Source organism: Pan paniscus, chromosome 1, assembly GCF_029289425.2.
Source record: "Pan paniscus chromosome 1, NHGRI_mPanPan1-v2.0_pri, whole genome shotgun sequence".
Lineage (NCBI taxonomy): Eukaryota > Metazoa > Chordata > Mammalia > Primates > Hominidae > Pan > Pan paniscus.
Window position 1 is genome coordinate 159,716,921 of NC_073249.2, and position 14,694 is coordinate 159,731,614.

General features: G+C 39.9%; 2 protein-coding genes across 6 annotated transcripts in view; one reads left to right on the top strand and one right to left on the bottom strand.

The window, feature by feature from the left end:
- IL23R (interleukin 23 receptor) overlaps positions 1–10,956 on the bottom strand; it is a 166,076-nt gene extending 155,120 nt beyond the window's left edge. For 3 of the 4 annotated variants that reach the window (XR_008626633.2, XR_008626634.2, XR_008626632.2), the window contains exon 1: positions 10,459–10,749. The gene's annotated coding sequence lies outside the window, so the exon portion shown is untranslated. Of the gene's footprint in view, positions 1–10,458 lie in introns of all 4 variants that reach the window. The other variant, XM_055117522.2, reaches the window with a different exon arrangement.
- A 3,654-nt stretch (positions 10,957–14,610) lies between these two features.
- C1H1orf141 (chromosome 1 C1orf141 homolog) overlaps positions 14,611–14,694 on the top strand; it is a 56,451-nt gene continuing 56,367 nt past the window's right edge. For both annotated transcript variants that reach the window (XM_055117548.2, XM_055117551.2), the window contains exon 1: positions 14,611–14,693. The gene's annotated coding sequence lies outside the window, so the exon portion shown is untranslated. The remainder of the gene's footprint in view (position 14,694) is intronic.

Sequence of the window (14,694 nt, forward strand, 5' to 3'; positions counted from 1 at the left end):
GGGATTTGGGCAGGGGGACCACTTTAATTCCACAAGTATTTATTGAGTGTCTATAACATGTAAGACACTTGATAGAGTACTTCGGGAAATACAAACGTGAATGAGACCCTGTCCTGTTCTTCAGAAAGATTACAACAGAAAAAAAGGGGAATAAGAGAAGCAAAATGCGATTAAGAGCCAAGGAGAAGCCGAGACAGGTCACGGAGGTTCAAGCTGAAGTGTGGAATAACTGCAGCTAGGAACTCTAAAAAGCCCCTAGGTGTCACTCTCCACCTCCTGACTTCTTTCTCACTGCAAATCTGCTTTCCCCACGGGGTGGCCAACGAGGCTAACAACTCCCAGGTCTCACACTTCAGACTTTCTGCCACAAGAAAGAGTGCCCAATGCTCCCCCTCCAAGTACAAAAGGCTAAGAAGAGCTCCCAGGGGCCCATTCAGCCTCTGGACTAACTGATGACAGGAAAGAGGATCTGATAGTATAAGAAGAACCTGGTAAATCGTGTGGGAACCCCATGATTGGGAGTGAGTGGGCTGGGGTGGGAGGTATATCAGTTAGGTTATTATCACTACAATGTTCTATAACAAAGTGCCCCAACTAGTGGTTTAACACCACTATCATTCATTTTCACGGATCTGACGGTTGGCTAGGGCAGCTCTGCCAGGCAGTGATGACTAGAGTGGCTGTACTCCATTCTAGTGGAATAGTGGGTCTTAGGAACCCAGATCTCACTCCTCCTGGGCCCCTAAGCTAGACAGGGAACACAAGAGCCTCTGAAGTTTAGGTTCAGAGCCGTTCTAACACTGCTGCTACTGCCTGACCAAGCCATTGGTCAAAGAAAGTCACATGACTGGACACTAAGTCAAGGGGAAAGAAATACCTTCTGCCCACAGTGAAGCTATTGTTAAAGTGGGGGACAGGGAAGCAGGAAGGGTAGCGCCAATCTTTTAATCTACCACAAAGGGTTAATGTGAGAAATAATTCTCAGAAGATAGTGAGAGACAGGACTAGCTGGATTCCCTAGGCCGACTAAGAATTCCTAAGCCTAGCTGTGGAAGGTGACCACACCCACCTTCAAACACGAGGCTTGTAACTCAGCTCACACCTGACCCATCAGGTAGTAAAGAGGGCTCACTAAAATACCAATTAGGCTAAAAGCAGGAGGTAAAGAAATAGTCAAATCATCTATCGCCTGAGCGCATAGGGGGAGGGACAATGATTGGGATATAAACCCAGGAATTCCAGCGGGCAGGGGAAACCCCCTTTGGGTCCCCTCCCCTTCTATGGGAGCTCTGTTTTCACTCTATTAAATCTTGCAACTGCACACCCTTCTGGTCCACGTTTGTTCTGGCTGGAGCTGAGCTTTCGCTCGCCGTCCACTACTGCTGATTGCCGTTGTCGCAGACCCACCACTGACTTCCACCCCTCCGGATCCGGCAGGGTGTACACTGCGTTTCTGACCCAGCGAGGCGCCCATCGCCGCTGTGGATCGGGCTAGAGGCTCGCCATTGTTCCTGCACGGCTAAGTGCCCAGGTTCATCCCAATCGAGCTGAACACTAGTGGCTGGGTTCCACGGTTCTCTTCCGTGACCCACGGCTTCTAATAGAGCTATAACACTCACCACATGGCTCAAGGTTCCATTCCTTAGAATCCATGAGGCCAAGAACCCCAGGTCAGAGAACAAAAGGCTTGCCACCATCTTGGAAGTGGCTTACCCCATCTTGGGAGCTCTAAGAACAAAGACCCGCCAGTAACAAAGGGATGTCGGGTAAACAAAGTAATAGGTATCCAATGTAGTATTATTACATTGGATACAAACACAGTAAAATGAAGTAGCTAGTAGATTTTATCAGTTCCAAAATGCTAGAGAGAGCAGTACGAGAGAACTAGTTAGCCCCTACAATCTTTTTATTTTTTTTTTTGACAGAGTCTGCTCTGTCGCCCAGGCTGGAGTGCAGTGGCATGCATGATCTCGGCTCACTGCAACCTCTGCTTCCCAAGTTTAAGCTATTATCCTGCCTCAGCCTCCTGAGTAGCTGGGATTACAGGTGCCTGCCAACACGTCTGGCTAATTTTTGTAGTTTTTGATAGAGACAGGCTTTCACCATGTTGGCCAGGCTGGTCTCGAACTCCCGACCTCAGGTGATACACCTGCCTCGGCCTCCCAAAGTGCTGGGATTACAGGTGTGAGCCACCACATCCAGCCAGAAAAAGTATTTCTATCCTTCTATTGTGCTTATATTTGCAATAGTCCAAAGTTTTTTTAATTGTAACTGACAGAAATTCAACTCAAACTCACTATGTGAAAAAATGGGAATGAATGGAAGAAGAATGGGGCCTGTTATGGAACTGACGGAATTTCTGTGGGGAGCAGGTAACTTCAGGTATGTCAGGGAGAGAAACTTCAGACTTGACAGAACCAGCACTCACTCTTGCTTGCAACATCCACCTCTCATCTGCTTAAGTCTTTTTGGCCTCATTGTCTCCTCTAGGTGTTTGCCCCATGGAAGCCCAGGATTACAACCTTCTCACTCAAGAAAGTCCCTTCCTAGAAAAAAAAAAATCTCAGAGAAGGACTCTGAATGTTCTGTCTTGGGGCCTGTACTCACCCGTTAGAACAATTCCTTTCCCTAGAGAACTGAAGTTCTATGATTGACCAGAACAAGATCATGTGCCCATCCCTATGGACCGGAGTGGAGTGATGTACTATAACCAGCAGTCCAACCACAACTACTTGGAAAGGCGGAAGAGCAATTTCTCCAAGAAGAAGGGTATAGCTGTTAGCAGATAATGGTGAAGATAGGGGAGGTATCCTGCACTGATAAATGTCTGTAGTCTTAGATTTACTTGTCTGGACATGTTGAACATCTTGGTTTCGGTCTTCTCTGGGCATGTCTAAAGATCTGGTAGGGTTCATATTCTTGGATCTGATTACATGAAATACCTTGGAGTTTTCTTGCAAAGACTTGAATCCAAGGGAAGAGAATGCCATGGCACAGACGCATGCCTTAAAGATAATGGGCCAGGATAAAAGGAGTAAGGATTATGGGTGTAGCACTATTTCTGTCTGTCTGTCTATCACTTATATTATTTATTGGACCAGTCCCCATGAATTCAGGCCTGAGTCCTAGAGTGAAGGGGGTTCAATAAAAATATGGGTAAATATTAAAGGCTGTTTCACAGTGATCTCTGTGAGACTCTAAAGGGCAACAGATCAGCAGTATTCATGACAACAGTTCTGTGGTAACCTGAGACCACACCCCAGTGTAGAGATCTGCACCCTCAACATCAGGTACCAGCGGCATTAGCATAGACATCGACAGGCACTGTGGCAGTGGCAAAGACTTTACAAGTCCACAAAATTATCACTTTTGATATTGCATGCACATAAGACATGATCACATGAAGCCACAGTAGGAGAGGAATTGACTGGGCTCAGCTGAGAAGTTCTTTTGGCCTACATGATGTTGACTAGGGCTGCAGTCATCTGTTACTCAAATGGTCTGGAATATTCAAGATGGCTCATTCAAAGGCCTGGGAGTTCATGCTGACTGGCACCTGGGAAATCAGCTGGGGCTGTTGACCCTCAGTTTTTCTCCACATGGCTTCTCTGTGCCTTGGGCTACTCACAGCATATTGGTTGGTTTCCAAAAACAAATATCCCAAAAGGAGAGAAGTTGGAAGCTGTAGATACCTGAAGCCCAACCTTAGAAACTACAAAATATCACTTCTGCCACATTCTATTGATTGAAACCAACCACAGAGCTAGCCCAGATTCAATGTGGGAATGGTTTCTACAAGAATACGTGATACTGGGAGGCATGGTTCATTAGGGGCCATTTTGTAAACAAGCCACCACAGCCAGAGAATGCAGTTTTGTGACTATTTTAATGATCCTGTTTTCCCCGTAGACTATCCAGGAAACATATTATTATTAAAATGTTATTCACTCAGTTATATATTCATTAATTCGGTCAACAAATATTTAGTTATCTAATGTATGCCAAGCACCGCACAATAGTGAAGATGTTAAAGTGAATATGACATGGTCACTGAAATGAACATAGACATAGGAACAAACAGCAACAATGCAATGGTATGAGGACCAGAAAAGAGGTGGGAAGAGGGCACAGGAGCACAGAAAACAGGCTTCTTTTGATAATTAAATTAGCTAATTTACACAAAATACTTAGTGTTAAGTTCATACTTAGTGTTAAGTATTCATCCTACCATATTAGGGTATGGTAGACATTCAATATTTTATGTACATATTTGAGACAGGGTTTTGCTCTTGTTGCCCAGGCTGGAGGGCAGTGGCGCAATTTGGGCTCACTGCAACCTCCGTCTTCTGGGTTCAAGTGATCCTCCTGCCTCAGCCTCCTGAGTAGCTGGAATTACAGGTGCCCACCACCAAGCCTGGCTAATTTTTTGTATTTTAAGTAGAAATGGGGTTTCAGCATGTTGGCCAGGCTGTTCTTGAACTCCCTGACCTCAGGTGATCCACCTGCCTTGGCCTCCCAAAGTGTTGGGATTATAGGTGTGAGCCACCAGCCACCTATTATTCATATTTAAACAATTCAGTATTTCATTCTCAGCGACTAGGTGAAGAGTGAAAAAGGGGGCTGAGATGGAGCAAGTTTGGGAAGGAGTATAAATTAACATGTAGACATGTTGAATTTGCAGTGCCTGTGGGACCCCCAGTGGAGATGTTTGGTAGCAATCACAAAATGAAACTGGAGTTTCAGAGATAGATCAGAGTGAGAAATATTAATCCAGGAATTATCAGTAAGTAGGTGATAACTTAAATTTTGGATATGGGTGAGATTATGTAGGGAAAGAGAATAGGTTGTGGGAAGATAGAAATCTGAAGGGAGAACCCTGGAGAATACCAGCATTTAAGAAGCTAGAAGAAAAAAAGAGCCCACATAGTTACAACCAAATCAGTCAGGAGAAATCAAAGGAATTATAGGAGGACTTTGACAGAGTATCAATCATTCTAGAATTAATGAAAATTTATCAATATTTAATTTCACATTTAGTTCAAAGATAATAATGGTATTTGACATTAACTTTCAATTAAATTTCGTTCATGGGGTTTTAAAATAAGTCATTTTAAGTAGCTTAAGAAGACATGTGACTATAATACAAGACGTGAATACAGAAGAATGATTATAGTTATCAGCATTAATAATCCTTTTGGTCAACATTTGAATTAGGAAAACAACTCTTCTCTTGCAAAATTTGTTTTTTAAAAAGGATCTTCCTGTTTCTAGAAGGAATGCCAATATAAAAGAGACAAATCAGACCCCAGTAGCAGTGAAAAGTAAAGAGACATACAAAGTAAGAAAGTGGTTTAGGCATTAATTCAAGAGCTTCGCTGCTCTGTAGTAATGATTTCGTGAATCTAGAATAGGTGTCAAGATGGGCAGGATTTGAAGGAGAAGCCAAGTGTTGAAAGAAAGAATCATTCTGAAAACCCACAATATAGTAACAGTAGCTTCACCATCAACTGGAAAAGGGCACATTTGGGGAAAGTTGTTTTGCAGCTATTATCAATATTTGTCATCATTTCAAGTCATTATTATTTTTTATTTTATTTATTTGTTTTTTAGTTTCAAGCACCTAAACTTTGGTATGGGCCATCAAGTGGTAGAAGGGTCTATAAAAGTAAGAGAACATAGTTTTCTCTGCATTTTGCTCTTTTTGAAACTACTTATGAAATTGCATTTTATTCTATTCAAGCTGCACACACATACACACACAAACACACATTTACTTATTATTGATCCCTGTGGCATATTCTGCTGATGTCCTGCCTAGATTCCCTCAGTCCATTCTCAAGGTCACCTACAGCTTCATAGAAAAATTTTTTACACGCAAGGGCATCTTACTTCAAGCACCTGTGTCTCTCTGCCTAAGAATGGTTTCTGGTCTCAGGAGTGTGCTCAGTCTACTTGTAGGGAAGGCTGGAAGTGCCAGAGACATAATGTCCCAGAAACAACCATCAATTCATGATAGATGGGATTTGCTGAATAAAAGCACTCCAGCCTCCTCACCCACTGAAGGGGCAATTCTGCACTGTGTTCTACATCAGTTCCATCAACTCTTAGATGCTACTCTGAGAAATTGAGCCCCAGTTTCCCACAGCAGTGACCCACTAATTAATGCATTGACATTTCATCTTTCCTTGCTTCACTTCACCACACTTTCTGGGATCACCTCCCAGATAAACTCCTTATACTCAAAATCCTTGTTTTTGCTTGGTCTGCTTTTGAGAGAGCCAAAAATAAGACAATAGTACCCTTTGTCATGATATTTATATATTCGTTATCAATTCACCTTTAATTTTACTTTCAAAGCAAAAATCCTCCCCAGCACTATGTTAAAAGCCATGCTACTCATTTTCGAACAGTCTAAAGATTTTTTTCTTAGCCACTTGTAAAATGTGTCTTGAGTCACAGACAGGATATTTACCCTAAGTTTTCTTTGGGGAGCACATGCATAGCCTTTGATTTTGTTATGCTGTGAGAGGAAGTGGAAAGATCTTGGGCTTCGAAATGAAAAAAAAATTAATCTCTCACTATCTAAGAAAGTTGTCAAGTTATTTAATCTCTCTGAGAATCAGTGGTCTCATTTATGAAGGCATAGTTATACCTACCTCTTAAACCTATAGGGAAGATTAAGTAAGGTTATACTTGAACACAAGGTCCAATTAAAGTGGTTTATTCTGTAATGAAATTTTGTAGACCAGGCCGGACACAGTGGCTCATGCCTATAATCCTAGCACTTTGGGAGGCCAAGGTGGGTAGATCACCTGAGGTCAGGAGTTCGAGACCAGCCTGGCCAACATGGCGAAACTCCATCTCTATTAAAAATACAAAAAAATTGGCCAGGCTTGGTGGCACACACCTGTGGTCCCAGCTACTCGTAAGGCTGAGACAGGAGAATCGCTTGAACCCAGGAGGCGGAGGTGGCAGTGAGCTGAGATCACACCATTGCACTCCAGGCTGGGCAACAAGAGTGAAAGTCTGTCTCAAAAAATAAAAAATAAATAAATTTAAAAATATATTTCTGTGTTGCTGTATTTATAAAATACCTGTGAGAGCAGGCCAATGGGAGAGGCTTCAGCTCTGCATAACACAAAAATGTTTCTGCCATTCCTTTAGGTAAAAGTGCCACAAAACTGGAATAAAGAGTAGAGAAGCATTTAAAATGGGATGGCTACAGAATTTTCTTTTATCCACTCTGAGTTTTTCCATTTTTCATTGGTTTATCTTTTACTTTTAAACTCACCAAATTATTGTTTTAGTTTTTAGCTTTATATAATTTATAAAAATGTTCTTTTTAATTTGATTTTTTATCTTTTACTTTTTTGAGAAAGGTTCTCACTTGGAACAGGAATTAAAAGAAATTTTAAAATGTGTAAGTGAAAACTCAGTTGTATGTAAGAAAAACCAATTCCCCCTGAGGAAGAGAAAGAGCTGAAGTCCTTTAAAAATTGACTGCCTGTTTTTCTGTGGCTAGTGAGCCTTATCTCTCCCTTTCCCAGCCATTGTGAAGACTCTGTTTCTCTAGCTGTGCAGCTGCAAGGTCACTAAACAGATAATCTCAAGTCATAAAACATGTTGTTCCTTAAAAAGTAAGAAATAATGTAATGCATGTTTTAATTGAATAACTGTCTTTGTTTCTCGCTTCTGTAATACGCTTCCCCCTGCACAAATCTCCCCCTGCCCCACGAAATGCTTAAAAGGTAGCTTAACTCTGTTCGGGTCTCAGCCCTTTGGATGTTAATCGACTGGGTCGGTGCACCTAAATAATTAAATAATTCCTCCTCAATGCCACGGTCTCTCTGATTCCTTAATTATCCCACTGCACACTCTGTCACCCAGGCTGGTGTGCAGTGGCGTGATCTCAGCTCACTGCAGCCTCAACCTCCAGGGCTCAAGGGATCCTTCTACCTCAGCCTCCTGAATAGCTGGACTGCAGATATGCATCACTACACCCAGGTAATTTTTTTTATTTTTAGTAGAGATGGGGTCTTGCTGTGTTGCCTAGGCTGGTCTTGATCTCCTGGCCTCAAATGATCCTCCCACCTCAGCTTACCAAAGTGTTGGGATTATAGACATGAGTCCCTGGACCGGACTTGTAAAAACTTTTTTGAGTGCCCAGTGGAAAGAAATTTCAAACTTTTTTTTTTTTAAGAGGCTTTTGACTTTTCCAGTCTCACAAGAAGAAAAAAGTCTTTTGGCCATGTTGAAGTGTTTTAATAAATTGTTGGCTGCAAAAATAATACATTAATAGTTTTTACTATGAATTAGTCTGTGCATTTAGAAAATACAAAAGTATACAAAGTAGAAAAATATTTCCAAGATATACTTTACCACCCTAAGATAACTATCTTTTGTGGATGCTTTATTACAGATCTTTTTCTTTGAACAGAGACTCATACTGTGTCTTAAAAGAATCATTCTGTGTATAAAGCTTTCTAATCTTATAATTTCTTCAATTAACACAATATCATACACATTTTCCTATGTTATTATGTATTTCTTCATACCTCTTGTAACAGCTGCATCATATTTATCATCCTATGGCTAGACAAAACTTTTGACAAGAAAATCTAAAAATAGTAATTCAGATCATGGGCTTTGGAAAAAAATATAACTGGGTTTAAATTCTGAATCTGCCATTTACTAGATTTATGATCTTGATCAGAATATTTAATATCTCTAAATTCACTTTTTAATCTATAAAGTGAAGAATAAATGAGACAATGTATGTGAAAATGCAATAGTTGACACATAATGAATCTAATAAGTGAGAATTCAATAAATAGATGATAGATGTTATTATCCACTTTTAAATTTTTTACCATTATAAAAAATATTAAATAAAAATCATCATTACAAGTTTTGTTCATTTCTATGATTAATCTCTAAATATTAATTTTTGGAAGTGAAATTGCTGAGTCAAAGATTAATACATTTTTGAAGGTTTTTACATAAACTGTAAATTCCCATCCTAACAATGTACAGTTCAACCAGTAGAGCATAGATGTGCATCTTTCTCTGTTCCTTTCCCCAGCTTGCCAAGATGATAAGAAAAAGATTATATTTTATTGGCTTAATGTACATGACTTCGACTATGTCATTGAACATCAAAGACATAATTAATGATCATTTGTAGGTATTCTTTTGTAAAGTGACTATATTCAGCATACATTCTTTTTCATTATGGTGTTTGTTTACAAATCACTATTTGTAAAATTTTAAGATACTCTTTGTTTATACACATTTCCAAGTTTAACCTATCTTACATTTTTAATGACTTTTTTGACATACAGAAATTTTAAATATTTATGAAGTCAGATCTAACAATTTTTTACTTTAAATATTTTGCTTTTGCATGTATAGTAAGTGAAGCCTTGCAAGATGCTATCTTAGTCCGTTTTCTGTTGCTTGTAACAGAATATCTGAAAATGGGGAATTTATAAAGAAAAGGAATTATTTCTCACAGTTATGGAGATGGAGAAGTGCCAGGTTGAGAGGCCACATCTGGTGAGGGCCTTCTTGCTGCTGGGAGGTCTCTGCAGAGTCCCACGGTGGCACAGGGCATCACATGGTGAGGGGGTTACGCTTGCTCGCTTAGGTTTCTCTTCCTTTTCTTATAAAACCACCAATCCCACTCCCATGATAATCCATTAATCTGTTAACCCATAATTCATTAATCCATTCATAAGGGCTCTGCCCTTATGACCCAAGAATCTTTTAAAGGCCCCACCAAGCTGGGTGCAGTGGGTCTTGCCTGTAGGACAGCTACTGGAGAGGCTGAGGTAGAGGATGCCTTGGGTCCAGGAGTTTGAAACTAGCCTGGGCAACATAGCAAGACTTTATCTTTATTTTAAAAAATATAAATTAAGGCCTCACCTCTCAATACTGCCACACTGGAGATTAAAGTTCAACATGACTTTGGAGGGGACAAATATTCAAACTGTAGCAGATGCTATACAAATGAATATGTTTACTGTTGTGATCTTTAAAAACATAAGTAAATATTAAGTTGTGGTCTTTAATAGAAGAAAAAGACTTATGGGGAAAAAGCCTAGGACTGAAGAAGTCAAATTTTTGTGAATATGAGTTTTCTTAGAACTTATAATCAAGTTCAGGTAGCAGTTTTTGAGCTATGTTGTGTGGACTGTGTGGTGACAGGGAGAGTGCTGGAGGCATAGAAACATAATGAACGTTTCATGTACCTGCTTTTTGCTAGGCACTGTGCTTGGCCTAGCAAAAGTAAATGACTGGTAAATCATTTACTTCTCAGAACAGCCCTCTGAGATAGTTAATCTATCCATTTTATGGTTTCCTTTCATTTGACAAATATTTGTTGAGCATATTATCAGTCTCTAGGCTTACTTCTATAGAAAAATAAATCAGACTGGTTTATACACAAAGAGAACTTACTGGATCATGTTAGCTGAAGAGGTCTAGAGTAGCTCTAAGTTCAGTGATTGCTTGACCCTGGACTCAAATGATACTGCCCAGGTCCAGCTCTCAGTTTGCTTCCCCTGGATTGACTCCACTCTCAGGATCTTCATAGTGGCTCCCGTAGCATAAGGCTCAAATTGTCATAACAGGCAGACTAGAAGAGGAAGTCTTCTTCCCTGAAGGCTCAAAGTCCCAGAATAAAATTTTCTGGGCCCTGACTGTCCTCCCATTAGTCACCTGCTTCTCCCTGAGCCAGTCACTGTGGTCAGGGTGTTGTGATCTCATTGGCCTAACATAGATAACTTTCTCCATCCTTAGAACCAGGGGGCTGCAGAAGTTCTGAAGTCCCTGTGCTGAGGGAACGGCATGAAAAGACACAGATATAAAAAGCCCAAAACTTTGTAAAAATTCCCATTAAGTTACAAGGTAGTCACTTTCTGTACCATGGGTTTGCTGAGATAAAGCTAGAAAGACAATCAGAACTCAGTTCAACATAGAATGGGCTCAGATGGTAGAAGTTCTATATTCTATGCTGCATGGTCTTGACTGAATTTTGAAGGGGATGTCAAGCCTAGGAAGGAAACAAAGGGAGAAAAAAACACACACACAAACAAGAAAGAATCCCAGGGTACAATGATATTTACAGCAGGCCGAGGAAGAAAAGTAGGAGAGAGTTGTGTAATTGAAGCCAAGGGAAGGGAATGTTTCAAAGAGCCAGAAGTAAAACGTGTCCAATTCAGAAGAATTGTCAAGTAACATAGGACCTGAAAGACGTCCATTGGATTCACAAATAAAAGAGACAGAAGGTCATTAAGTGACCAACTAGCACATTATCTAGAATAAGAGAGGTAATGGGCAGAAGGGATAACAGGTAGTGATCAGAGAGGACCTGTTAGAGCTTAATATTTCAGAGTTAGAGGATAATGAAGTAAAGATAGCTTTAATCTGGAAAGATAATGAGTTTTGAGGCAAAACTATTGGCTTAATGGATTTCATATGGAAAGGAACATTGAGAAAGTCCCCAAATCTGTAAAAGTGAGAAATGCCTGGGAATTTGTTAGTAAATATGTATGGGGAGATAGTTGTCATTAACCTCAGAAGAGGCAGGTTTTCCTATGGAAGAAGAAACTTAAAGATGTGAAAGGAACATTAGGAATGGTGAAGAATACTGACACTTCTCCCAGGCTTCATGGTTTGTGCAGGGCAAGGGAAAAAAAAAATGCTCTTTTCTCAAGAGAGGACAGAAGGCAGGGGTGGAGAATCACAGGCTTTTCACCATTTGGGGATGATTAAGTACAAATTTTGATATTTTCTAAACCTAGTAGGTATATAGTAAAGAATTTATAGGAGAGACTCTCTTGCCCAAAGAAAAGAAAGTCCGGCCTTTGCCCTTGCCTTCTGAGATATAATCTCTGGGCCCTAGGAATGTTATGCCTGATAGAAAGAGCTTTATTTGCCTGGAGACCTTGAGTCATATGGGATAGTCTAACAATGTGATTTAGGATGGGGAGGTGGCCACACCTGCATAGTCTTAGAGTAGGGACTGGCCACTCCAGAAAGATCAACAATGTGACTTAAGGCAAGGGCTTTGGGTCACGTGGTATCCGTCAACTTGGAGATAGAGATTAACCATGTGGTTAATCAACCGATTATGCCTGTGTGATGAAGCCCCACTACAAACTCTGAACACAATGATTGGGTGAGCTTCCCTGGGTGGCAGATCTCCATGTGTGCATTGTCATTCAACAATGCTAGGGAGTAACCTGTCCTGACTCCACAGGAAGAGGACAATAAAAGCTCCACATTTGTTATTTCGGGACTGACTCTGCCCTGTGAACTTCTTTCCTTGGCTAGTTGTAATCTGTAACCTTTCCCTGTAATAAACTATAACCCTAAATACAATAGCTTTCAGTAAGGTCTGTGAGTCTTTCTAGCAAATTATCAAACCTGAGGGTTCTATTCAGGGTTTTGACGGCCCCCTGAACTTGGTGTCAGAAGTAAGGGCAGTTTTGGGGAATGTGCTTTCTAACTTTGTAGTTGGCCTACTTCAAAGGAAGCAGGAAAAAGTCTGCAGATTTTATTTTCTTTGTCTTCTTATAGTATACAGTTTATATTTTAAGAAATCTGTATACTTTTAAAATAAAACATTCATTAGGTTCCTTTACCCAGTATTTATCTATAATAGGTTCATGAACTCATTCAGTAAATACTGAATTTAACTGAGAGCAATTAAAGTAGTTAGGAAAAAATCCACTTGAATTCTTTTTTGTGTACATTTACCAAACATTTGTTATTAAAGAGAAAATATTTTGTACTTTGTGTTATATTAATAATTGTATTACTAATTATAAGATGCTGGGCAAATCACATAGTTTCTTTGAATTTCAGTCAGGTCTTTTCTAAAATCAAAGATAATACCCTTTCCATAGATACGAATTAAGGTTTAAGAATGAAAAGTAAAGGATGAAATTAGAACTATTTTAAAGTTGTAGCCTAGTACCTGACATGCAGAACGTGTTCCATAAATATTAACTGAGATAATGATAATATTCTAAGAATTTCATAAGATTCATGTTTTACAAATTTTATTGACTGAAGATTAATGAGTAGCTAACGTTTCTGAACTGAATTCTTTACTTAAGAAGCTAATTTTCACCTCTGTGCCAATTTTTGAGCTGAAGGTATTATAACAATCTTAGACAAATCACCACTATCAACTAGATTTCAGTTATCAATTCCATACAAACCATTGTTCCTGAATGTATATGGCTTAAAAAATATAATAGAATCAAGTTACCTTGGCCAGTCGCAGTGGCTACTCACATCTGTAATCCCAGCACTTTGGGAGAAAAAGGCAAGAGGATCACTTGAGGCCAGAAGTTCAAGACTAGCCTTGGCAACATAGTGAGACCCCTGTCCTTACAAAAAAATAAAAATAAAAAAATTAGCCTGGCATAGTGGCATGCACCTGTAGTCCTAGCTACTAGGGAGGCTGAGGTGGGAGAACCACTTGAGCACAGGAGATTGAAGCTGCAGTGGGCTATGATCACACCACTGTGCTCCAATCTGGGCAACAGAAAAGAATCAAACTACCTTCTACTTTTAATTATTGTATTTTTGTTTTTTAAATATTTGAAATAAATTGATTCCAGTGTTTTCATGCATTGACTATTAATATCAATTTCTAGCCAAATTTGGATTGCTACATAACTATACTTTTTTTTTTTTTTTGTCGCAGTTTTGCCATTGCCACTAGCACAGACTTGTGATGATTAATTCTGGTGCTTTTTTTCCTTTTCTTCTCACAGATGTTGAAGTGCTGTTTTTTAAAGCTTTTCCCCCTATTTTGATGCATCAGATAAGGTACATTCTTGGAATGATGAACAACCCCTGACTTAAAATTTAACCAATGTTGTGAAATTCCCCATCATTTTAAATTAAATACAAGCTGTTTTCAAGTCAGTCATTTTTAGATTATGGCTCTAAAAATAAATGATTCCCATGGCCTTAATGCATTTTCTGCTCACACAAGTGAGCAATAAGGACAAATGGTTCCTTAGGATACAGTAAATACAGCAGAATGTATGTCAGTGTATCTCCATTATGTCTCATAAAAATGCTAAGTGGTATGTGTGTGTGCAGCCAAGTCTGCTATACAACTTGCGTAATACAGTGGTGATTTTACTAACCACACGGGAGGTTTCTTGGCCTTGGAAATAAGAATGGTTTTTTGTCGTTGTTGTTTTTAATATCATAAGCCATGAAAGCAATCTTCCATCAAATATTCAAATATAAACTGTTGACTTCCATTCAGACCTGCAAGCTGTATGGTGGACTTTGTAAGCTTCTTTTTGAAATTCGATGTTTCCAGGAAAGCACAAAAGGAGAAAGGAGGTACAATAAGGGGAAACAAAGTCACTGTTCCCCAGTTCTTTTTACTTGATCTTCTTCTTTTACTTGACTCTCCTTCCACTCCTTCAGCATAATCGGTTTTAATATCCGTAAGCATCTGGGGAGTCACCGGGGCTTTTAGTGACAAAAGTCTGTGGGCGAAGCTCCTCTGAGAAGAGAACTCTGCTCTCTAGGCCTTTCAGAGGTAGGCAGAGCTCGGCAACCGGTTTCTACGGACCGAGGACGCGTTGCTAAGGGACTGAAGGGTGGGGGCGGGGCGAGTAACCCGCGGAGCCAGAAGAGGGAGGAAAGGAGATGAGG